This window comes from Canis lupus, chromosome 20 (genome assembly GCF_011100685.1).
Source record: "Canis lupus familiaris isolate Mischka breed German Shepherd chromosome 20, alternate assembly UU_Cfam_GSD_1.0, whole genome shotgun sequence".
NCBI classification, from domain to species: domain Eukaryota; kingdom Metazoa; phylum Chordata; class Mammalia; order Carnivora; family Canidae; genus Canis; species Canis lupus.
In genome coordinates, this window is record NC_049241.1 from 32,962,689 (window position 1) to 32,988,955 (window position 26,267).

Consider the following 26,267-nt stretch of genomic DNA (forward strand, 5'->3'; position numbering starts at 1 on the left):
CAATATGATCAAGTCTCCTAGAAACCTACTACAAATATACAAAAATCCTCTGAGGAACCTGTAGTTTCAGAAAGCATCCCAGGGGATGCTAAAATCTAAAACCCACTATCCTTATCTAAATATTTTATTTTATTTATTTATTTTATTTATGTTTTAATTTAATTTAATTTAATTTAATTTAATTTAATTTAATTTAATTTAATTTAAAGTAGGGTCCATGCCCAGCATGGAGCCCAACACAGGGCTTGAACCCATGACTCAGATCAAGACCTGAGCTGAGATCAAGAGTTGAACACTTAACAAACTGAACCACCCAGGTGCCCCAATCTAAAAATTTTAGAAGAGAATATTTAATAAACCCTTCTCATAAAACCTTTGATAGTTATGTGGATGAAAGAGTCAAGTAAGAGAGTACTCAAAAATGATTAAAATAAATCTTCATGACCTTGGATTAGGCAATCATATTTCAAATATGACATCAAAAGCACAAGTTACAACATAAACGAAGAATTTTTAAGATCATTAAAAATTACTTCAAAAATAAAAAATAGGTAAGTTGAACTTCATCAAAATTAAAAACTTTTGTACCATAAAAGACACCTTGAGGACAAATATTATATTATTCCGCTTACATGAGGCACCTAGAATAGGCAAATTCATAAAGTCACAAAGTAGAAATAACAGTTATCAGGGGACTAGGGGGGATGAAGAAGGGGAGTTATTTTTTAATAGGCACAGAGTTTCTGTCTGGGATGATGGAAAAGTTCTGGAAATGAATAAAGGTGATGATTGCATAACATTGTGAATGTATTTAATATCATTAAACTGTACACTTAAAATGCTAAAAAAATACTAAATTTTATGTATATTTTACTGTAATAACAAAAAAAGGCACCATCAAAACAATCTATAGAATCGAAAAAATATTTACAAATCATTCAACTGATAAGGGAATTATATCCAGAATATACAACTCAGCAATAAAAACATAATTTTTTAATTTTTTTTAATTTTTTTTTTTTTTTTTTTTTATGATAGTCACAGAGAGAGAGAGAGGCAGAGACACAGGCAGAGGGAGAAGCAGGCTCCACGCACCGAGAGCCCGATGTGGGACTCGATCCCGGGTCTCCGGGATCGCGCCCTGGGCCAAAGGCAGGCGCCAAACCGCTGCGCCACCCAGGGATCCCAAAACATAATTTTTTAAATGGGAAAAGGATATGAACATTTCTCCAAAAAAAATATACGAATAGCCAGTACGAACATGAAAAGATGCTCACAATATTATTAATTAGGGAAATGCAAATCAAAATCACAGTGTCCTATCGTTTCATTCTAGATGGCTATAATAAAAAAGACCGTAACAGGAGCACCTGGGTGGCTGTTGGTTAGGCATGTCTTTGGCTCAGGTCATGATCCCAGGGTACTGGGATCAAGCCTTATATCAGGCTCCCTGCTCAGCAGGGAGTCTGCTTCTCCTCTCTCTCTCTATCTCAAAAGAATAAATTTTTTAAAAATCTTAAAAAAAAAAAAAGGCAGTAATAAGTGTTGACTAAGAAATAGAGAAATTGAACCTTCACATACTGCTGGTGGAAATGCAAAACAGTAAAGCCACTTTGGAAAACAGTTTGGTGGTTTCTTAATACGTTAAATATGGAGTTACAATATGACCAGCAATTCTATTCCTAGGTATATAACCAGGAGAATTAAAAACATATGTCCACACACTTGTACATGTATATATTCACAGCAGTATTACTCATAATCACCAAAAAGCAGAAACAACCCAAATGGCCATCAACTGGGTATGTGGTAAATGTGATAAATGAAATGTGGTATATCCCTACAAAGAATATTATTTGGCAACAAAACATATAAAGTATGGATACGTGCCACAACACGGACAAACCTTGAAAACACTACGCTGAATGAAAGAAGCCAGGTATGAAAGTTCATGTTACATGATTCCATTTATATGAAGTATGTACCAGATAGGCAAATCTACAGAGGCAGAAAGTAGATTAATGATCGCCAGAGGCTAGGAGAGGAAGAAATGAAGACTGATTACTAAATGGGTACAGAGTTTCTTTGAAGGGCAATAAAAATGTTCTGGAAATAAATAGTGGTTATAGCTGTACAATTTTGTGAGTACACTAAAAAATCACTAGTGTACACTTTAAATAATTAAAAATGAACTAAAAATGTGATTATAAAATTCATGCTAAATATATAAATTTTGAAATAAAGTTCTCAGAAGTAATCATTTAAGACTGTAAGTATGTGGGGGCACGTGGGCGGCTCAGTGGTTGAGCATCTATCTTTGGGCTCAGGACATGATCCCAGGATCCTGGGATCGAGTCCCACATCAGTATCCCTCCAGGGATCCTGCTTCTCCCTCTGCCTATGTCTCTGCCTCTCTCTGTGTCTCTCTCATGAATAAATAAATAAAATCTCAAAAAAAAAAAAAAAAGACTGTAAGTATGTGAATTTTGAGAGAATTAGTGAGGGAATTGAAAGGATAAAAACAAAGACTTTCTGGGAACTACAGACAATGGAAATAAAGACAAAAATATCAAAACTATGGAAATAAAGACAGAAATATCAAAACTATCAAAAAGTTAAGAACCAGAAAAGTACAACATCATACAAACAAAAGCTTTACAAGTTCTATTAATCATATTGAAGGAGATGTCTGACTCTTGCTTTTGACTCAGGTCATGATCTCAGGGTCCTGAAATTAAGCCCCAAGTAGAGCTCCACACTTAGCATTGAGTCACCTGAGATTTTCTCTCCCTCTCCCTCTGCCTCTCCTGCTCATTATAAATAAATCTTTTTAAAAAATCATATTGAAGACGAAAAAGTGAGTTTCAGAGTAGAAAGAAAAGAAAAAAAAACCCACCAAAACAAAATCACTCAATGACTCATCCATCTAAGCAGTTCCCTGATGACTTTAAAAAATAATTTAAGGTTCACCTGTTAGTAAAGAGGAGGTCAAGAAGATACATATATGACACATATTTATAAAATTAAAGGAGATATGTACAGATTTCACCAAATGCAGAACACTAGTATTGATGGCAAAACTCAAATTTAATCAGAATACTTTGGGGCCATACAATCGCATTGCTTTTACACACAGATTTATAGGACAGGATGAACTGAACTATGTTGCATTCCCTGTCGATAAATTAGAAGCACTCCCATTTATCCTAAATAGGCTAACTTGACAGTGAAAGATGGATGATGGTACCTGCATGCTAGAATGTCCATTTCATGGAGGCAGGGACTTTGTTTTGTTTAGAATAGCACTTAGCACAAAGGAAGTGCTCAATAATGGTGGCTGAATGAATCAACAGGACTTTGAAATTTGTAGAATACTTTGCATATGTTTTAGGAATTTACACCTAGGTTAGGGAATTCTATACATCTAGAAATGGAATTGTAATGGATGAAAAGCCGGAAATACATGCAATGTAAAACTAGAGTTTCAGGAAGGAAAGAATTTCTCTTTAAATACCACACTGACTGGAGGCAGGTAAGAAGCCTATATAACTTCCTTATGTTGTTAAATGTTTTTGTTGTTGTTGTTAAATGTTTAAACACAGTCATAAATTTCCTTTAATTTTTACCTCATCAGTATGATGAAATATACAAATGGCTCTATATACTTCTAAGGAATTAATTAATTTTTACCATTATTTAAATGGTAAAAATAACAATAAACACTCTGAATTCACCAGTCAAGTAAAAGGAACACATGATACAGAAAATAAAATCCCCTAAAGACAAAAGATATGATTTAAGTAAAATACAATAGACAAAATCAGTACTTACAAGACCTAAGAAGAAAATATAACTTAACTGCTAAAACCTATTCAGTACTAACTAAACCTAGAACAATGAGTACAGAAGAAAGACAAAGTTCCCCACCTTAAAGGAATTAATTCAAAATAGACAAGAAGAAAAATAATAATGTCATAACAGAGATGAGGACAATTTCTAACAATGACCAATTCAGCTAATTTACTTATAAGCTTATATGGAGAATAAAATAAGCCACAACCTATTGTAAAGCATTAGTGCTTTATAGAAAGTTTCTAGGCTTGCCACATAAATACTAAAATCAATACCCACAAAAGGTATTTCATATAAAAATATCACTAGCAAGTTTGCATTTAAATATTTAATTAACACAATTATGACAAAACTTTGTTTCTTAAATCAAAGTACTCCATTGTTAAAATGACAAATGTCATTAGTTTACTTCACTTTTCTTTTTAAACAAGACACCTGCAGGCAACAGATATGCAATTAAAGCTGTAGTTTAAGTTCAAGCAATTCTCTCTGAAAACATCAAAAAAGATATCCCACTAAAAAGTCCTATTACACGTCTCACATTTGAATATTATTTTGGATTTACCTCAATTAAGTACTTTATTTACAATCTAAAATATCAAGCAAAATTTGAGATGAAATGTCTTTAAAGAGTTTCAACTCCAAAGTTTAGTAAAGAACATAAATTGGTTTAATTAAAATTACAATTTTTGAGTACTTAATCTGACCAAATGCTATGTTTGGAGTTTTCTGCTGATACAAGAGTTTATTTGATAGTTTTCTGAAAATAATGCAATGAACTTTTAAATAGCCATAACTTAGAAAATTAATCATACCTTAACTTTTATTTCGCTCTCAAACTGTTTTTCAAGACCCTGAGAAATTTACACTCAGTTTCAGGAGTGTTATCTTAGTAGCAGAGCCGGATTTACAAGGAAGTGACAGTGCAGGTTCTGGGTTTTGACATACACGCTTTACAAGAGAAAACATTGTGCAAGTAAAAGAGTATGAAGGTTTAGAACTGCAACACATGCTAAATAAAATGGTACTTTTTAAAAGTAAGACTGCTGCTATAAACTTACACTGAGCCAAAACTCACAAAAAGGCCATTCCTCCTAAGTTATCTTCTCCTACCTCCCCACTCAAAATAAATTTTTCCATCCTAGAACTCCTATAAAGTATATTTTTAAAATACATTTCTGTATATCTTTATTATCTTTACATTTATGGATAAAACTCTCTGACACTGAAAATATTTCATTTGACCCCTTTGCTCCAGAGTAACTTATGTTTTTCTATTAAACTTAGAGTGAATTTTAAATATTTCTCCTATATTCAAAATTAGCTACTTAATTTATAACTACCTAGTTTCTAAAAACATTTCCACATACATGATCTCATTTTATGTAGTATAAATCCAGAGGAATTATTAGTCTTACACATTTAATAATTGCTTGATATCTTCATTTTTATTTAATGTTGAAACTATGCTTTAAAAGTCACATGTTGGGATACTGGGTGGCTCAGTTGGTTTAGAGACCAACTCTTGATTTCAGCTTAGGCCATGATGTCAGGGTCGTGAGAGGGAGCCCCATATCCGGCTCTACCCTGGGCATGGAGCCTGCTTAAGATTCTTTCTCCCTTTGCCCTCTTCCTCTTGCTCTCTCCCAGTCTCTCTCTCAAAAAAAAAAAAAAAAAAAAAAAGATTCTTTCTCCTTTTGTCCCTCCCCTTACCTCTCCCCCACACCTGCATGTGTGTTCTCTTAAAAAAAAAGTCACATATTCAGCATCTACCACAAAAACAAGAATGCAAAATTGAAAAACTATTATAAAATTATATGAATGGGAAATAAATGACCAGAGTGACCTGGGTAGCTCAATCGGTTGAGTGTACAACTCTTGGTTTCAGCTCAGGTCATGACCTCAGGGTTGTGAGACTGAGCCTCACATTGGGCTCCACACTCAATAGGGAGTCAGCATGGGATTCTCTCCCTCTGCCCCTTTCTCGCTAAATAAATAAATAAATAAATGATTTTAAAAAGAGAAAAGAAATGAAGTGACCAAAGTAACATAAAATTAAGTAATAGAATTTGATAAATCATAAAATGTACCTCTCACTATAAAAATATTCAGATTTCATCAGTGTTTCATTTTTTAAAAATCTTGGTTTATAAGCTCCTATAACCATTCTTTAATAGTTAAGAATAGTTCATCAGGGTAGATACAAAAACATTTAACCCTTTTGTTGAATACTAGGATTTATGCTAAGAATTTAATTTTGGCTAAATATAAAATAACTATCAATCATCCCCAAATTAAGCAGTCCTTGAGTATCTCTCATTCATATATTTTGGACATAGTAAGATCTGGATATATATTCAGCTACACACACACAGACACACACACATACTTTGCAGATCAAGACTTTTTTTGCACCAAGAGAAATGCAAAGATAAATTCCTAGCTTTAAAAATTAAGAATATCAAAAAAGTATTAGAGAATATCATCTATGCTACTGAATTTTTTTTTTAAGATTTTATTATTTATTCATGAGAATACACAGAGAGGAGACAGAGAGGCAGAGGCACAGGCAGAGGGAGAAGCAGGCTCCATGCAGGGAGCCCGACATGGGACTCGATCCAGGGTCTCCAGGGTCACGTCCTGGGCTGAAGGCAGGCGCTAAACCGCTGAGCCACCCGGGATGCCCTATGCTACTCAATTTCTAATGTATGCATTACAACATTTTAGCATTCCTATACATTTTTGACATCTGTGATTCATGTCCCATTTGCACAAATTGTATTTAACTCAATAAGATCTCAACTTACATCTATTGAAAAATTAATCTGGAGAGGGAATGTCTAACCTATAAGGCTTTTCTCATTCCACATCACCTGCCCCAACCATGTAGGGAACCACTGTAGTCTCCTCAGAATTAGCAACAACTAAAACTGGAGGGGAAAAAATATCATGGAAGTGTACATGATACACATATCTTTTACATGGAAATGTTCTCAATTACTCTCTGTATCCTTATTCAAGCAGTTTAAGGGCTATAACATTCACTAATTTATAGCCCTTTACCCAAGGCCAGTAAGTTTCTATACTCACTACTCCACTCAATAGCCCCACCTTTTACTACTTTCACTCCTCATAAAGTGACATTTGAGTGTTATTAACAATTTTCTTTTGAAAACCTTCCCTTGCCTTGTTCCTCACAAATCTAGTCAGTCTTTGCCGGTCTTCCTATTTCTCTGGTTCTTCTTCCAACTCTATTTTTTTTCCCCCACCAACTGCTCAAATGTTGATCATCCCCAGGGTTTTCTTCTCTAGCCTCTACTTTCCTACAGATGTACAAACTTCCCTGGGAGTATATTTTCTACAGCCTTCATTATTGTGGTTGATGACTCCCAATCTGTCTCCCTCCATGCAGATGATTTCGTTGCACTAAACTCTGTTTCTTTTTTTTTTTTTTAATTTGTTTTATTTATTTATGATAGTCACACACAGAGAGAGAGAGGCAGAGACACAGGCAGAGGGAGAAGCAGGCTCCACGCACCGGGAGCCCGACGTGGGATTCGATCCCGGGTCTCCAGGATCGCGCCCTGGGCCAAAGGCAGGCGCCAAACCGCTGCGCCACCCAGGGATCCCTAAACTGTATTTCTAAATGTCCTTTCTACTATATCAGTCTGTCAGGTCTCCTTGACTCTATCTAGGTACAGTTCCAATGTCTTCCACAATATTACTGAGACTGCTGCTTTAAAAACAAAGATCTAACCCTGTGATTCTTTTAAAATTCTTTGGAACTCACCAAAAGCTCTAAAGGATAAAAGCAGTATGACATTAAAATCCTTCATGATTTGATCCTAACCTACCTTTTCTGCCTCATCCTCTTTCCCTTCTCCCATATTATGTCAAACGAAATCACTCAAAGTTTCTCAAACAAGGGGCACTTGGCTGGCTGAGTTGGAACAGCATGCAACTTCTGATCTCAGGGTAGGGAGTTAAAGCCCCACACTAGACATAGAGACTACTTTTTAAAAAAAGTTTCTCAAACAAGCCACCTACTTTTTTTCCTTCATGCTTTTACTCATGCTATTTATTGATGCAGCTTAAAATGTACTTCCCCCTCATTTGCATGCTAAAATCTTTCTCTTCTTTTAAAACTTGTTTTATACGTCACTTCTGGTGACATTGTTTCCTCCTTCATTGCCTTATCAATTGGTGATTCCATCCTCAAGATCTCTACTGCAATTCATTCAAACAGCACCTCTCTTAGCAATTATTTCACTGTATTGTAATTACTGTATTAATTCACTGTACACATGTCCACTTATGTAGAATCACTAAAAGCAGGAATCACAACTTGTCATCTCTATCCCTATCAGCTTGTAAACATGTCATACAGGAAATGCTTAATAAAGAGATGTTCAACGAGCAAATGCTATGTAATTTATGTCACTCTCTACCTAATGTTTGACATATGAACTCCTATATCCCAGTATTTCATCTGAAAATATGATTAATAGATTCAGTCCGTGACAAAGCAGATAAATAAGCAAGATAGACTGAAGAGATGTTTGGGAAAAAAGCACTTATGACTAAATCCCATAATTCAATGTCAGATGTCAGAAATATTCGCAAAAGATACTAAGTAGTAATCAATGATACAGTCCTGGATCTCTCCAAAAAACAAAAAAACCACTACTTCAAATTATATTTCTTTATGTCTTAACTTTCTCATCTCTAAGAGAATACAAACCATTTACCTTACAGATATTAGAACTCTGATAAGGGACTAGAAAACAATTTTATTTTTGCTAAAATATATTTTTTATAGTTCCCAAAGCTATATAATTTTCACTTTGAGTCAAGAAGTAAGCTGAATGTAGCAAAATGTATGACTGTGCTCAATGATTTCACTGCTTCTTCCTATATGAATATTAATTATACCTCCCTGCTCAATTTCACCACACTTGGCCATACGACTTGCTTTAGGTAATAAAATGTGAATGGAAGTGACATGTGCCTCTTCTGAGCAGAATCTTTAACTATAATTCCATGGTTCTGCATAGCTTTTTCCCTTCTAAACATGTACCAGACAGGGACTGCTCCTTAAGCCTGAATTTCAGAAAGGAAAACAACTGTGGATGGAGCTGCCATCTACCTAAACATGTAACATGAGCAAAAAATAAGTCACCAAGGTGACTTGGGTTATTCATTACTCACAGAATAACTAGCATAAACAAACTGGTACACTGAATTAGGCGCTCCTCCTCTATATCATAACATCTAGGTATATGTCACTATAAAAATACTATAGTCAAAGATTTTTATTGTTTTATTCAAACAGACTTATGCTTTCAATAAGTCAGACATTTCTTTTTTCATCTCTAGCACCTAGTAGAGAAAACTGATAAATGTTTGCTGAAGAACTACAAAGGTACCCATTTTATATTTGCCAATAAATGAAGCTACATAGTTACTGAAAATTTTGAACATGTAACACAAAAATAACATTGAAGAAAAGACTGAAGAAATCAAAATAACTTATATTGTAAAAAGCTGAAGAGATTTTGTGGCCATTTGTTACCTGATCTTAGTATAATAACATTTTTCTAAAAGGTTTCAACAATATATTTATCGAAGATTCCAATAATATTGCTTTACTTAAAACATATTCACTTGATAACCAGATGGAAAGAAGAGAAGTATGTAGCAGATGTCTAAATTCATGCACTGTAAAATTCATGTTTCCTCACAGATCCATATTTACACATACTTTAGACACATATATTTTTATACATATATACATACACGTGTGTGTATATATATACATATATATATGTTTATAACATATTTCCTTTCGAAAGTTCCTATAGTAATGGCTGACCCAAAAAACTGAAATAATCCAAAAGAACCAACACATTACAAAAATGCCTAATTTGGTAATTTTAAAACATAATTTTAAAACATAAACATAAATTCACCTAGCACAAGGGTAAAAAAACTTATAACCTCTAATGCCTCTTAATGCATAAATCTATTAGTAAATACAACTATGTTATTAAGAAAAGTTTTTGTCCTTTATTGAAGGTGACAGGGAAATGTTTAATCACTTTAGAAAAATTTCCATCCAAAAATGATTTGGTTATAAAATGTCTACACTTTCATCTCATCAGGAAATCGTATTTTCTAAAATGATTCATGTCCTTCAGGGTGTCAGGAAACAATAGCATAATTGAACTGATATAATTCCTAATCTATTACAATATATTTGAGTTCTAAATTTTAGATTGATATGTGCCTCAAATTCCCTAAAATCAGGTAAACACTTATATTTGCCTAAATTTTGCTAGTATTTTATTCTATTCTGGAGTATATGCATTAAAAAACACATACAGGGGTGACTGGGCAGCTCAGTCAGTTAAGCATGCCATTCTTGGTTTCAGCTCAGGTAACAATCTCAGTGTCCTGACTGAGATTCAGTGATCTACACTCAGCATGGAGTCAACTTGAGAGTCTCTCCCTCCCCCCTCCTCTCTCTTTCTCAAAAAACAAAAACAAAAACAAAAAACCACAGTGATAGGAAAAGAAATTTTAATACTAAGTTGATACTATAGTCTCAATCTTTGTGATTTTCCTAAACACTTTTACTATTTTTATTCTAAAGCATCTAAAACTATAATAGTACTTCAAAATGAGTTATACACTCATTTTACAAGTAAACTTCACAACAACATATAGTAAGTTTACAAACATCATTAACCAAAAGTCACACAGGATCTTTTATATATTCTTTCTTTCGTTCGTTCGTTCGTTCTTTTTTTAAGTAGGGGATTTTTAGCTGATATCAGCACTCTGAATAGGAAAATAAATGCCTATGACAAAAATTATTACTTTATTCCACTTAATACAGAAATGTATGGTTAAGTTGATGTATTTTCACTTCTCAATATTCCATCAAAATATCATACTCATGCAGCCAACATGATCTTCATAGATACTAACAATTTACAGATTTTTTAAAATATGAATAATTTATAAGTATTAAATCATAATCTCTGGGGGATTGGGTCTGGGCATCATGTTTTAAAAGCTCCAGATAATTCTAATATGTAGCTGAGGTTGCATATTGTATATTTCTTTCAATATCCCTACAAAAGATTAACAATTTTTTCCTTTCAATTTAATTCTGGACCGGATTTTAAGTGAATAGCTTTAAACATTTCCTTAAAAGAATATAGATTTATAGCCTTACTTTCCATTTCAACTTCTGAGGATTTGATTTAAACAGTAATTTTTATCATGCTTATAAAATGTGTCTTAATGGGGCTCCCTGGGTGGCTTAGCAGTTTAGCACCTGCCTTCAGCTCAGGGCATGATCCTGGAGTACCAGGATCGTGTCCAGCATCAGGCTCCCTGCATGGAGCCTCTCTCTCTCTCTCTCTCTCTCTCTCTCAATCTGAGTCTCCCATGAATAAATAAATCTTTAAAATAAATAAATAAATGTGTCTTAATAAGTGAAGCTTTAAAAAGAAAAAGGGGACACTTTGGCCACTTAAACACTAACTTTTCCCATTTTTTGCTTTAAATTAAGTGATATCAGAGAGCTCAAAGTCACAGTACCAAAGCACTCTTTAAATTACAAAACTGGGGCAGCCCAGGTAGCTCAGCGGTTTAGCGCCGCCTTCAGCCCAGGGCCTGATCCTGGAGACCTGGGTTCGAGTCCCACGTCGGGCTCCCTGCATGGAGCCTGCTTCTCCCTCTGCCTGTGTCTCTGCCTCTCTCTCTCTCTCTCTGTGTGTCTCTCATTAATAAATAAATAAAATCTTAAAAAAAATAAAAAATAAATTACAAAACTGTTTAAATGTAAGGTCATATTATTAACAAAAAGCTTTCTCAGGGCACCAGGGTGGCTCAGTCGGTTAAACATCTACCTTTGCCTTGGATCATGGGATCGAGCCTTGCTTCAGGCTCCCTGTTCATGGGGTTGTCTGCTTCTCTCTGTATCCTCCCCAGCTCATGCTCTTTCTCTCTCAATCTCTCTCAATGAATGAATAAAATCTCTAAAAAGAAAAAAAAAAAGGTTTCTCATTAAAAGTTCTGCGGAGCAGCTGACAGTTTCAATTGGAAGAGCATGAGACTGTCTATCTCAGGGTCAAGTTCCTGCCTCATGTTGGATGTAGAGATTATGTTAAGTAAATTTTTTTAAAAAAGAAAAAAAAAAACTAATCTTATATTTTTATTACAAAGAGTTTATTTGGGATGCCTGGGTGGCTCAGTGGTTGAGCATCTCTACCTTTGGTTCAGGTCATGATCCCAGGATCCTGGGATCAAATCCCACATTGGGCTCCCTGCAGGGAGTCTGCTTCTCCCTCTGCCTATGTCTCTGCCCCTCTCTCTGTGTCTCTCACGAATAAAATCTTTAAAAAAAAAAAAAAAAAAAGGTTTATTGAAGTTTGGAATGCCTACAAAGAAGTAAACTAATCAAAGGTATATAGCTGGATAAATCACCACCAAGTGAACACAACCTTATAACTACCACCCATGTCAAGATATAAAAACATTGATAACATATCGTTTATCTGACTTTTTTTAATATTTTAAGATCTATTAGTTATCTAGGATGCATGTTAGAGAAAATTAATAATAATGACTTCCTAAACTTTCATTTGGGATATAGTTCAGGGGGATTATGTTTCTTACACTCCTTTTCAGTTGGCTTGACCTGTTATTTTTCTTTTAAAATTTTAATTTCGTCATACATACAAAAATAAACAGAAACATAGGAATAAGAACTAAAGAATATTAAAATAAACTTCTAAGTACCTAGCAGCCAACTTGAGAAGACCTCTGCCCCTCCCATAAGGCAAGCAGTATGACTTAATGGTTAAGAGTGCAGACTCTGGAGCCTGACTGCCTGGGTTTCATTACAAGATTTACCTCTCATTATTGAGTAATTTAGGATAGTTAAGATTTTTTTCTGCACTCTTATTTATAAGCTCCTTTATTCATAAATGAGAATAATAGTTCCTACTAAAAAAAAAAAAATAGTTCCTACTTCACAGCAGGTACTCATTTAATGATGAGAATTAAATAAGTATATGTTTGTAAAGTATTTAAAACACTTTCTAGCATTTATTATGCAAAATTTAGCTATTTGTGTATTGACTCTCTGCCTCTCTCTTCAAGGAAATAGTTTATCATTCTACATACATATTACTATGTATGAAGTAACATATATCTGAGTAAGTACCATAATTTCTATGTATAATATTAATTGGCACCATGGCCTAAGTATTCCTTTGCAACTTACTTTTTTCATTCACCATTTCTGAGATTCATCTGCACTGATATACAAAGCTATTGTCTATTCATGTTCACTCCCATACCATATTCCATGGCATAAATTAACAGAAGTATTTATTTATATATTCCTATTGATGAACAACTAGATTACTTCCAGTTTTTCGCTATTACAGAAAATACTACTAAAAACTATACTTGAACATGTCTCCTGATACAAATATACAAATGTTTTTCTAAAGTATACACGTAGGTGAAGAACTGCTCTCTCCTTAGGTATACACAGTTTAGCATTATAACAATGTCAAACTGTTTATCAAAATGGTTACATTAGAGCATTACATGCTTTTATTAAAAAAGAAGAGAGGTCTTGGGTGCCTGGCTGGCTCAGTCAGTGGAGCATGTGACTCCTGATCTCAGGGTCATGAGTTCAAGCCCATGTTTGGTGTAGAGCTTACTTAAATAAATAAATAAATCTTTAAAAAAAAATAAAAGAAGAGAGGTCTTAAATCAATGACCTAAGCTTCTATTTTAAGAAAATAGAAAACAGAAGAGGAAAATAAACCCAGAACAGGCAGAAAGAAGCATAAATAAAAGAAAGAACAGGAATACATAAATTAGAAAATAAAAATAACTGAGGAAAACTATTTAAAATAATTGATTATTTAAGAAGACCAATAAAGTTGATAAACGTCTGGTGAAAGTAATGAGACACACACACACACACACACACACACAAATTACCAATACCAGGAATGAGAGGTAGTATCGCTAAAGATTCTATAGATATTGAAAGGATAATACAGGGCCCCTGGGCAGTTCAGTCAGCTAAGCGTCCGACTCTTGATTTTGCCTCAGGTCATGATCTTAGGGTCCTGGAATCAAGCCCAATGTTGGCTCCATGCTCAGTAGGGAATGACACAGTGGGGAATATGTTTAAGGATTCCCTTTCACCCTCTCCCTCTGCCCCTCCTCTTGCTTGTGTGTTCTCTATCTCAAATAAATCTATTTTAAAAACTATTTTTAAAAGGATAATAAAAATAAGGTAATGTTATGAATAATTTTATGCCAATAAACCCAACAACTTAGATGAAACAGCCAAATTTCTGGAAAGATACAAACTACCAAAGTCAACTTTAGAAGAAAAAAGTAATCTACAAAGACCTGTATCTATCCAGGAAACTGAACTGATAGTTTAAAACTTTCCCCACACACAAAAATAAATAAAACACAAACATACCTAAATGACCTCATTAGTAAATTCTACCAACTACTTAAAACTAATCCTTCATAAACACATATGCAAAAATTCTTCACAAAATAAAAGCAAATCAAATCTAGCAGTGTATAAAAAAATACAGTATAATCAAGTGGAGTTTATTCTAGGAATGCAAAGATGGTTTAATATTCAAAAAACAATCACTGTAACTCAGATCAACAGAGCACGTGAGTTCCTATTGCTTTACAGCATCATGCACACTTGATATTATCTAACTTTTTAAAGTCTTTATGCTTCTGTTTTTGTTTTCAGTAATCTCTACCCACAACATGGAGCTCTAACTCAGGACTATGAAAGAGTCTCTTGCCTACTGACTGTCCCAGCCAGACCCAATATTACTCAAAAAATTTTTTTGAGAAAGAGAGAGCCCACAGGAGCTGGGGGTAGGCAGGGGCTGAAGGAGAGGGAGAGAGAGAATCTCAAGCAGGCTCCCTGCCCAGCACAGAACCCAATTTAGGGCTCAATCTCACAACGCTGAGATCATGACCTAAGCTGAAATGGAGTCAGATGCTTAACCAACTGAGCTGCCCAGGTGCCCCTATTCAACTTTTTAAATAGTGTAAATAGTATCTGAAGGCTTAAGTGTACAGTTTCCTAGTTATGTTGAACATCTGGTGTTAGTTTACTGGCCATTCTTTTGTCTTCTGTGAAATTCTTATTTGTGTCTTTTAGCCAATTTCTCTCTCTGGATTGTATTTTTAATTAATTTGAACAAATCCTTTCTATATTTTGGACACTAATTCTTTGCAAGTCATATGTTTTACAAATATCTTCCCCTAGTTTTTTTTCTTAAATTTTTTAAAGATTATTTATTTATTTATTAGAGACAGAGAGGGAGAGAGGCAGAGACACAGGAAGAGGGAGAAGCAGGCTCCATGATGGGAGCCTGATGTGGGACTCGATCCCAGGTATCCAGGATCAGGCCCTGGGCTGAAGGCAGCGCTAAACCGCTAAGCCACTGGGGCTGCCCGAAAGCAATAATTTTAATGTATTTGAACTTATCAATTTTTTACTCCAATGTGCACTTTCTGTGAATTCTTTATGTCCTTCCCTACCCCAAGGTCATAAAGATATTCCATACGGTCTTCTAAGAGGCTTAGAAAAAAAAGAAAAGTTTCTTAAGTTAGTACTTCTATAATTTCTTTGGAGAAAAGTACTGTGTTGGCAATAAATTTTCAACTACCTACTAAATACTAGGCACTGCACCTATATTGTAGAGCTCCAAGGCCATATAGGCTATTACCCTTACCTTTAAGGAGCCCATAAACTAAACAATAATAATAATAAGGAGCTAACCCTGAATAATATATAATCAAAGGCGAAGTTTTGTGATATGATCAAAGTTCAAAATATTAACAAAAGGGATAAATCAGTGAGAATTGTAAAAATCAGCAAAATTACATGAAGAAAAGCATTAAAATTTCACTTAACAATTCTGACTTGGAATAACAACAAAAGATAGAATTTATCCAAAACATATCCATATTTATAATAGTCAACAGAGGGGTGCCTGGCTGGCTCAGTAAGTGGAGCATGTGACTCTAGGTCTAGGGGTAATAAAAGGGATGCCTGGGTGACTCAGTTAGTTAAGCATCTGCCTTTGGCTCAGGACAGGATTCCAAGGTCTTGGGATCAAGCCCCACAATAGGTTCCCTATTCAACAGGGAGTCTGCTTCTCCCTCTTCCTCTACCTTTCCCCCTGCTTGTGCTCTCTGTCAAATAAATAAAATCTTTTAAAAAATCACAGCAAAATTTTTTAAACTAGCCAACAGGTAAAAACTACAAAGTCTGAATTAATGCAAACTTGCATGTGACAGCAACAGAAAATGGAAAATATAACTAACAATATAAAACATATATAAACATTACAATGCTTAGGGCCTTACAAAAATCAAATTTAAATAGCCCAACTCTGCACACAATCAGAAAATTCAAAAACAAATACAGCTGTCAGGTTAAATGAGTTGGATAACAGAATTAACTGCTACTATCAAAGTATTATATAGCCATGAAATTGGAGTTATAACATTGATTCCAGAAAAAAGAAAGAGTACCCTCTTCTAGCAAGTCTTTTTAAAAGTGACTGAACTTAAAAACTTGAAGAGTTTTTCTCCAGCACCAACATTCAGATACCAACACTACAAATATTTTGTTTCAGGGGAATATTTTGGAAGCAGAATACTTTATATATATGAAGCACAGAAGGTAACAGTGAATCAGCAGGCCTATAACAAAACATTCATTTCAGAAAATAATCCTCAAAATTATTAGACTCACCTAATAAGCCTCCATACTGCTATAATGACAAAGCAATAATAATAAAAATTAGTAGAAGTAGGAAGAAATAATGACTAATTTTTGTAACATTACCACCTAATATTTGTAAATGCTTTTAAATTTTTTTTTAAGATTTTATTTATTTACTTGAGAGAGTACAAGCAGGGGGAGTGGCGAGGGCGGGGGGAAGCAGGCTCCTGGTTGAGCAGAGAGCAGGACATGGGGCTCAATCCCAGGACCCTGGGTTCATGAGCTGAGTGGAAGGCAGCCACTTAACTGACTGAGCCACCCAGGCACCCTGAAAGTGCTTTTTAATCACTTTCTCACACCTTAACAGTTTACCTATTGTTATATCAGCTTTCAAAATTGTTGCAGCTAAAACAAAGGATAACATTTTGATACAATTCTCAAATCAGGTCACTGGTGAGGGAAATGGGAGGGAAGAATGATTAAAACCAAGTATAATGCCAGTAAACTTAACTGATGCTGGGACACCTGGGTGGCTCTGCGGTTGAGTGTCTGCCGTTGGCTCAGGGTATGATCCTGGAGAGTCCCACATCAGGATCTTTGCATGGAGCCTGCTTCTCCCTCTGCCTGTGTCTCTGCCTCTCTCTCTCTCTCTGTCTCTCATGAACAAACAAATAAAAAAATCTTAAAAAAAAAAAAATTTAACTGATGCTTATCTGAAAACTGCCTCCACGGAACTGGCAATTATGAACCAAAAAGTCAGCTTAGAGTATCAATTTAAAATGGCAAGGGGTGCCTGGGTAGCTCAGTAGGTTGAGCATATCTGACTCTTAGTTTTGGCTCAGGTCACGATCTCAGGGTTATCGGATGGAGCTATGCATCCACCTCCATGATCAGGATAGAATCTGCTTGAGATTCTTTTCCTTTCTCTCTCCCTCTGCCCATCCCCTCACTCGTACTCACTCTCTCTCCGTCTTTAAAAAAATAAATAAATAAAATCTTTAAAATGGCAAGACTATTACTACGAGATAAGTTTTATGCTTTAAAATATATTTCTACTGAAATTCTGACATCTGCCTCTGACTTAGACATTGGTATACATTATTTTTCATCACTACCTTTGTAACTTCATTGTTCATTCAAAACATTAAATCTATACTTCTGGCAATATCAGAAATGGTATTTAAATGAATTTATTCCAGAACTTAAAATGACTGACAAAAGAAATACACCTTAAAATGATGCATACAACTGCTATCCTTTCATCTGCCAAAAGAGAAACAGTTTTGAAAATAAAAACTCATACCTTGGAACTCATAAGGAATAAGCTCATACTTAAACCTTGCCTACTCACTACACCTATGAATCCAATCTTCACCACTTCCCAATTACCCTATTAAGAAGTCAACATATCAAAGCAGATGAATGTTTTATACCACACTGTAAAACATATCAGTCATTAGGGTTAGACAGATGGATAAAGGGGCAGTATGGCTTTTCCAAAGTTGCAAACCCAAGGTTCTTACCTCCAAGGTTTATGTCTCAAGGTCTTTGTCCTGTTGCCCCACTAACCTTTGTACCTCCATAGCCTTCCTAAAATAGAATCTGACTCAGGTTCACCTCTATCATTTAATCTAAACTATCTGGTCAATCTAGTAGTAGAGGTCCTTAACATTTAACTGTCTCCTGACTCTCTTTCTGAACCTATGCCTTTTATGTAGACCTTTATGTACCCCAGACATCTGTTATCTTCTACCCTGAATCTTTAGGATCTAGTTAAGTCCCCCTTCCTAGATAAACAAGCTGTCCCAACCCTAATCACATAGAGCTCTTAATTCCATTTAGAACTTAATTCTTCCCTAATTGTTTATAGAAGTTAATTTTGGCTTCCCAGTTAAACTCTAAGCTCTTTGAAGACTGAAGTAACATCTTAATACCTTCATTATGTTCTATGTTGCCTAATACAGGGCATACACTCTTTTACATATTCCCTGAGTAGATTCTCATCATATTACTGTTTTCTTTTCAAACCTTCAAGTAAGGCAAACCAAATACACTACTCATTTTTATTGCTATTATTAACAGGGAAATTCTACAAACTTCGTAGTACTGGATAATGGATATTAATTATAAAACTATTGAACTATTTTTTAAAAGATTTTATTTATTTGACAGAGAGAGAGAGAGAGAGAGAACGTGCACACAAGAAGGGGAAGCAGCAGAGGGAGAGAGAGTAGCAGGGTTCCCGAAACAGGTCTCAATCCCAGGACTTCGGGATCATGAGCAGAGTCAAAAGCAGACACTTAACAGACTAAGCCACCTAGGCACCCCTATTTGAACTATTTTTATATACAACAATTCTGACACTAAGTGCATGGTGGCTTTTTTTTTTTTTTAACTTTTTATTTATTTATGATAGTCACAGAGAGAGAGAGAGAGAGAGGCAGAGACATAGGCAGAGGGAGAAGCAGGCTCCATGCACCGGGAGCCCGATGTGGGATTCGATCCCGGGTCTCCAGGATCGCGCCCTGGGCCAAAGGCAGGCGCCAAACCGCTGCGCCACGCAGGGATCCCTGCATGGTGGCTTTTAACACCACTTCTCTCGGTGTCCACTGAAAGATGAATGGATAAAGATGTGGTTTATGTATACAATGGAGTATTACTCAGCCATTAGAAATGACAAATACCCACCATTTGCTTCAACGTGGATGGAACTGGAAGGTATTATGCTGAGTGAAGTAAGTCAACTGGAGAAGGACAAACATTGTATGTTCTCATTCATTTGGGGAACATAAATAATAGTGAAAGGGAATATAAGGGAAGGGAGAAGAAATGTGTGGGAAATATCAGAAAGGGAGACAGAACATAAAGACTCCTAACTCTGGGAAACGAACTAGGGGTGATGGAAGGGGAGGAGGGTGGGGGATGGAGGTGAATGGGTGACGAGCACTGAGGGGGGCACTTGACGGGATGAGCACTGGGTGTTATTCTGTATATTGGCAAATTGTACACCAATAAAAAATAAATTTATTATTAAAAAAATAATAATAACACCACTTCTCCAACTCTCCAATACAAGCTGGATGTTCTACAATTCCATTCTTACACTACCTGGAATTAATGTCAGATCCCACAAGTTAAGGGCTCAGTCCCACAAGACTGCACCCACTTGAGATGCCAGTCAAAAGTTCCAAGTTGTCACTGATGCTTCCAACCAACCAGCTACATGTAAATTCAGAGGATGCCTAATTCACACCTCACTAAACTCACTAAAATGACTCACAGAACTCAAGAAAGTGCTTTACTTAATACTACTGGTTTATTAAAGATGATACAACTCAGGAACGGCCAAATGGAAGAGATGCACAGGGCAAGGTCTAGGGGAAGGAGCTTCCATACCCTCTCCTGAAGCCACCCTCCCAGCACCTCATATTATTCACCAAACCCAAAGGTCCCTTAATCTCAATGTGTAAGAGTTTTTATAGAGCTCAATCTACAGCCTACGTCCTTTCCAGGAGATTGTTAAATGAGGCTGAAAGTTCCAACCCTCTAATCACGTGGTCCTTCTGGTGACCAGCCCCATTCTGAAGCTAGGATCCCCCAAATACCAGTCATCTTATCAGCATACATTCATCACTATGGAGACTGCAAAAGTTTTAGGAGTAGTACACCGAGAATCTGGGAGGAAGCTCGAATATTTATTTTATTATATTACACCACTTTAACACCTTAAAAAGAGTTTCACGATTTCAAAGAATGTAGTTACTTCAGGAGACTCTACAGACAGACATTCAAAGAACACTTAATTTTAATAATGAAAAAGCCCACTTACTGAAAATAGGCACACAGGTCTTATCGTGCAAACACACCAACTAAAATAAAGAAAAATTAACAACAACAACAAGTTATCGAGTACTCATCCTGTGCCACGCATTCTGCTAACTGCTTTACATGAATTCTCATTAAATCTCTGTAATATTTCTATGAGGTGAATCCCACTATTAGCCTACTTTCATAGACGGGGGAAGCTGAGGCACAGTGACTCCTAAAGGTCACACATCCGGCAAGCAGTGAAGCCAGGATTCCAACTCAGGTAGTCCAGCTCCAGAATCTTTAACCTGTAACCACATTGCCTCTTCTTGCTCCTCCTGCTAGCAGTGCTCAAATGCCCCAAAGATTTGATAGATTTACTTTCCCCTCCCCAACTCCATTAACTTTGGGTTTGCAATTCCCAGAATACATCATTTTCTTTCAGGCTTTTCTGCCTCAAATACATACTCTTCCCTTGGCTGAAATGCCTTGCCCCTCCCCCCTCCGCCCTTTTTTTTAAGATTTTATTTTTAGGGATCCCTGGGTGGCGCAAGGTTTAGCACCTGCCTTTGGCCCAGGGCGCGATCCTGGAGACCCGGGATCGAATCCCACATCAGGCTCCCAGTGCATGGAGCCTGCTTCTCCCTCTGCCTATGTCTCTGCCTCTCTCTCTCTCTCTGTGACTATCATTAAAAAAAAAAAAAAAAAAAAAGATTTTATTTTTAAGTAATCTCTACATCCAACATGGGGCTCTAACTTACAACCCCAAGATCAAAAGTTTCATGCTCCACCAACTGAGCCAGCCAGGCACCCCTGGAGTGTCCTGCTCTTTTTTTATTTACGCAGCTAGCAAAACCCTACTCACTCTTCAAATAGAAGCACTTTTAAAAACAACTTTCTCTGTGAAGCCCTCTTCCTTCCTTCCATATTTTCTGCCCTCAATCCTGGGGGAAGGAATACACCACTCCCTTAACTACTTGGAAACAATGATTCACAGATACGTCAATCATTAGACTTATTTGTATTATAATTCTACTTTTCAATACTACCTACTGAGCTCTATATCACAATGTGAGCATGAGATACTCAGATACTTGTTAAAGGTAGGAATGCATAATGGTCCCAGTTTCAGTTCAACTATAAATTAAGTGAATACTTTCTTCTAGTCAAGACATTATTCATTCTAATATTTTACTATCCTCTACGTGTCCACATACAAAAGATTCATTGGCAACAGCCCCCTATGTTTATTATAGCGTTATCTACAATAGCCAAGATATAGAAGCAATTCAAGTGTCAAATCCAATGACAGATGAATGGATAAAGATGTAGTGTGTATATATGTACGTACACACACACACACATATACACACAGTGGAATATTACTCAGCCATTAAAAAAGATTGATATTTTGCCTTCTGTGACAACATGGATGGACCTAGAGGGTATTATGCTACGTGAAATAAGCCAGATAGAGAAGGACAAATGCTATATGATTCCACTTACTTGTGGAATCCTAAAGAAAAGAAAAAAAAAAAAAAAGAATAAACAAACAAAAAGCAGAAGCATACCTATAAACACAGAGAACTGATGATTGTCAGGGAGGAGAAGTATGGAGGGATGGGCAAAATGGGTAAAGAGGAGTGGGAGATAAAGGCTTCCAGTTACAGAATGAAGAAGTCATGTGGATAACCGGTACAGCATAAGGAACATAGTCCATGGTACTATAATGACACCCGTGGTGAGCATAACATAATGCACAGAGTAGTACAATCACTATGTTGTATACCTGAAACTAATGTAACATTGTATGCTAACTATATTTCAATCCCCCCCCCAAAAAAAAAAGATTTACTGGGAATAAAATCATTATCTTAAACTTCCCAGATTCAGATTGGGGCTTTTATTTATTTATTTATTTTTAAAGATTTTATTTTTTTAATTTTTTAAATTTATTTATGATAGTCACAGAGAGAAAGAGAGAGAGAGAGAGATAGGCAGAGACATAGGCAGAGGGAGAAGCAGGCTCCATGCACCGGGAGCCCGACATAGGACTTGATCCCGGGTCTCCAGGATCGCGCCCTGGGCCAAAGGCAGAGAGAGAGACATAGGCAGAGGGAGAAGCAGGCTCCATGCACCGGGAGCCCGACATAGGACTTGATCCCGGGTCTCCAGGATCGCGCCCTGGGCCAAAGGCAGGCACCAAACCGCTGCGCCACCCAGGGATCCCCCCCAGATTGGGGCTTTTAAACTGTATCTTTCCACCATTTCCCAACTCCCACATTAAGACCTTGGCACTACAGGTTCCTAGTAATATCAAAACTGTCCCTATTAACAAACATTTTAATACTGGAAACATACTACTAAATTTTTTGGAACAGGGATCCCTGGGTGGCGCAGCGGTTTGGCGCCTGCCTTTGGCCCAGGGCGCGATCCTGGAGACCCGGGATCGAATCCCACATCGGGCTCCCTGCATGGAGCCTGCTTCTCCCTCTGCCTATGTCTCTGCCTCTCTCTTCTCTGTGTGACTATCATGAATAAATAAATAAAATCTTTAAAAAAAAAAATTTAAAAAAAAATAAAATAAAAAATAAATTTTTTGGAACAAACGTTTAACCAATAAGATACACTAAGGAAGTAGTGACAAATATTAAGCTACATGGTACTTCAAAAGCAGCTCTGCTAATCCCACCCACATGTGAACAGCTATTATGCACTATTCTACTTCCTACACCCTAATCTGCTTTCACAAAGCTATTACTCCATCTAATATTCTTTTAAGAAGAGCTTTTTTGAAATATAATTCACTTATTTAAAGTATATATTTCAGAGTAGCGCAACCATCACCACAATTAATTTTATTACATTTTCATGACCTCAAGAACAAACCCATACCTATTTACCAGTCACTCCCTATATTAGTCAGGGTTCTTCAGAGGAACAGGACCAATAGGATGCGTGTATAAATACAGAAGAGAGAGATTAATTTTTAGAAATTGGTTCATGTGACCGTGTAGACTGTCAGGTCTGAAATCTTCAGAGCAGACCAGCAGGCTAAAGACACAGGCAAGAGCTGCTATTGCAGTCTTAAGTATAATGGTTCTATAAAGGCAAAATTCCTTTAGAGGAACCTGTTTTTTCTCTTAAGGGCTTCAACTAACTGCATGAGGCCCACCCACATTCTGAAGGGTAATCTGTTTTATTCAATGTCTACTGATTTAAATGTTAATCACATTTTAAAAATACCTTCAGAGCAACATCTAGACTGGCATTTAACCAAAAACTGACTACTATGGCCTAGCCAAATGACATATAAAATTAACCAACATACTCCCTGTTACTCACAAACCCTGGAAGCCACTAATCTACTTTCTCTGAATGGATCTGCCCATCCTACACATTTCATACAAACAGAATTATACAACATACACGGCCTTTTTGTCTGGCTTCCTTCACTTTGCATAGTGTTTTCAAGGTCCATCCATGCTCTAGTATGTTTAAGTATTTAATTCCTTTTTATTACTGAATAATATTCCATTATATGTTATACCACATTTTATTTATCCATTCATCAGCTGATGACAAATTTGCTTTTTTTCCACCTTTTTTTATTATTATGAATAACGCTACTTGAACATTCATATTAGTTTCTGTATGGACATATGCTTTCATTTCTCTTGAGTATATATCTAAGAATAGAACAGCTGGGTTATATAGTAACTCTGTAACATTCCTTTTCACCAAGCAAACTGAAAAAATTCAGAACTACAAAGTTTCTTTTACAAGCATAACTACCATAGCTATACTGGTAACATACAGCATGATCTTATTTTCTATCCCTGAATTTTTTAAATGAAAGGAACTTTAGGGGCACCAGGTGGCTCAGTGGGTTAAGCATCTGCCTTTGGCTCAGGTCATGATCCTGGAGTCCTGGGAACCAGCCCAGAATTTGGTTCCCTGCTCAGCAGGGAGTCTGCTTCTCCTTCTGCCCCTCATCCTGCTTATGTTCTCTCTCTCTCTCAAATAAATAAATAAAATCTTTAAAAAAATGAAAGCAATTTCATAACTAGCATCTAATAATATAGTTTTTTTTTTTAAGATTTTATCCATTTATTTGACAGAGAGAGAGAAAGCATAGGCAGGGGGAGCGGCAGGCAGAGGGAGAGGGAGAAGCAGGCTCCCCACTGAGCAGAGAGCCAGACATGGGGCTTGATCCCAGGACCTCAGGATCATGACCTGAGCCAAAGGCAGATGCTCAACCAACTGTGCCACTCAGGCGCCCCTATAGTTAGTGTTTCAATAACACCATTAAAAACCAAAATGTAGTCATTTTTTCTACATTAGATTTACATATTGGGGGGTCATATGTACGTATATATTTATATACACATTCTATTTAAAACACAGAACCTCCGAATATACTAAACTTAGAAACTATGCAATAGAAAAAATATATATCTTTTTTCATATACTACAGCATCTGACTCCAATATCTTTTCATGTAAAGAGTTGTTTTTATTCAACTATAAAATGTTAAGTGACTAATAAATACTGTTTGAAGAACTAATATTCAATTAAAACTCTAAACTGAGGGACACCTGGGTGGCACACTGGCTGAGCATCTGCCTTTGGCTCAGGTCGTGATCCCAGAGTCCTGGGATGGAGTCCAGCATCAGGCTTCCCACAGGAAGCCTACTTCTCCCTCTGCCTGTCTCTCTGCCTCTCTCTGTGTATCTCTCATGAATAAATATTTTTTTTAAATATTTTTTTCTTTATTTATTTATGATAGTCACAGAGAGAGAGAGAGAGAGGCAGAGACACAGGCAGAGAGAGAAGCAGGCTCCATGCCCCGGGAGCCCCATGTGGGATTCGATCCCAGGTCTCCAGGATCGCGCCCTGGGCCAAAGGCAGGCGCCAAACCGCTGCGCCACCCAGGGATCCCTAAAAATTAAAAATATAAATAAATAAAACTATAAACTGATTCACTACCAAAATATTTAAGAGTTAATAAACAATTGGGCACCTGGGTGGCTCAGTGTTTGAGCATCTGCCTTCGGCTCAGGGCATGATCCTGGGGTTCCTGGGACTGAATCCCACATCGGGCTCCCCAAAGGGAGACTGCTTCTGCCTTTTCCTATGTCTCTGCCTCTCTCTGTGTCTCTCATGAATAAACAAAATCTTCAAAAAGAAAAAGTTAATAAACAATAAGGTTTTTATCTCAATGCATTTTTTCTTCTATTTCTTACTAACAGGTTGGTGATGTGATTAATGACTAAGAGTGCTGAGGTAGCAAACAGCAAAGTGGTCAGAAGTGTGCATTCTGCAATCAGATGACTAGAATTTGAATCCTGACTCCACCACTATCTTTGTTTCTTGTAATTCCTTCACCTCTCTGAATCTCAGTCTTCTCATCTGTAAACAGGACAATAACAACATCTACTTCAAAAGTTTGTTGTAAGGATTAAATGAGATAATTTACAGCAGTTTGGATGCTGGTCAAAACTCAAAGCATATTAACATATTTCAGATAAGCTTACCACAATTCACTTGATATTATCAGCTAAAAAGTACATTTTAAATTATGATCCAGGGTGCCTCGGTGGCTCAGTTCATTGGGTGTTTGGCTCAGGTCATGATCCCAGGGTCCTGGGATCAAGCCACACATCAGGCTCCCTGCTCAGCGGGAAGCCTGCTTCTACCTCTGCTCATGCTTTCCCTTTCCCCGTCTCTCAAATAAATAAATAAAACCTTTAAAAAAAGAAAAAAAAAGACTAAAAAATTTACATGAGAGGTA

General features: G+C 36.4%; 1 protein-coding gene across 39 annotated transcripts in view; it reads right to left on the reverse strand.

Moving 5' to 3' along the window:
• SLMAP (sarcolemma associated protein) overlaps positions 1–26,267 on the reverse strand; it is a 146,362-nt gene that overhangs the window by 112,337 nt on the left and 7,758 nt on the right. The gene's annotated exons all lie outside the window — the stretch shown is intronic.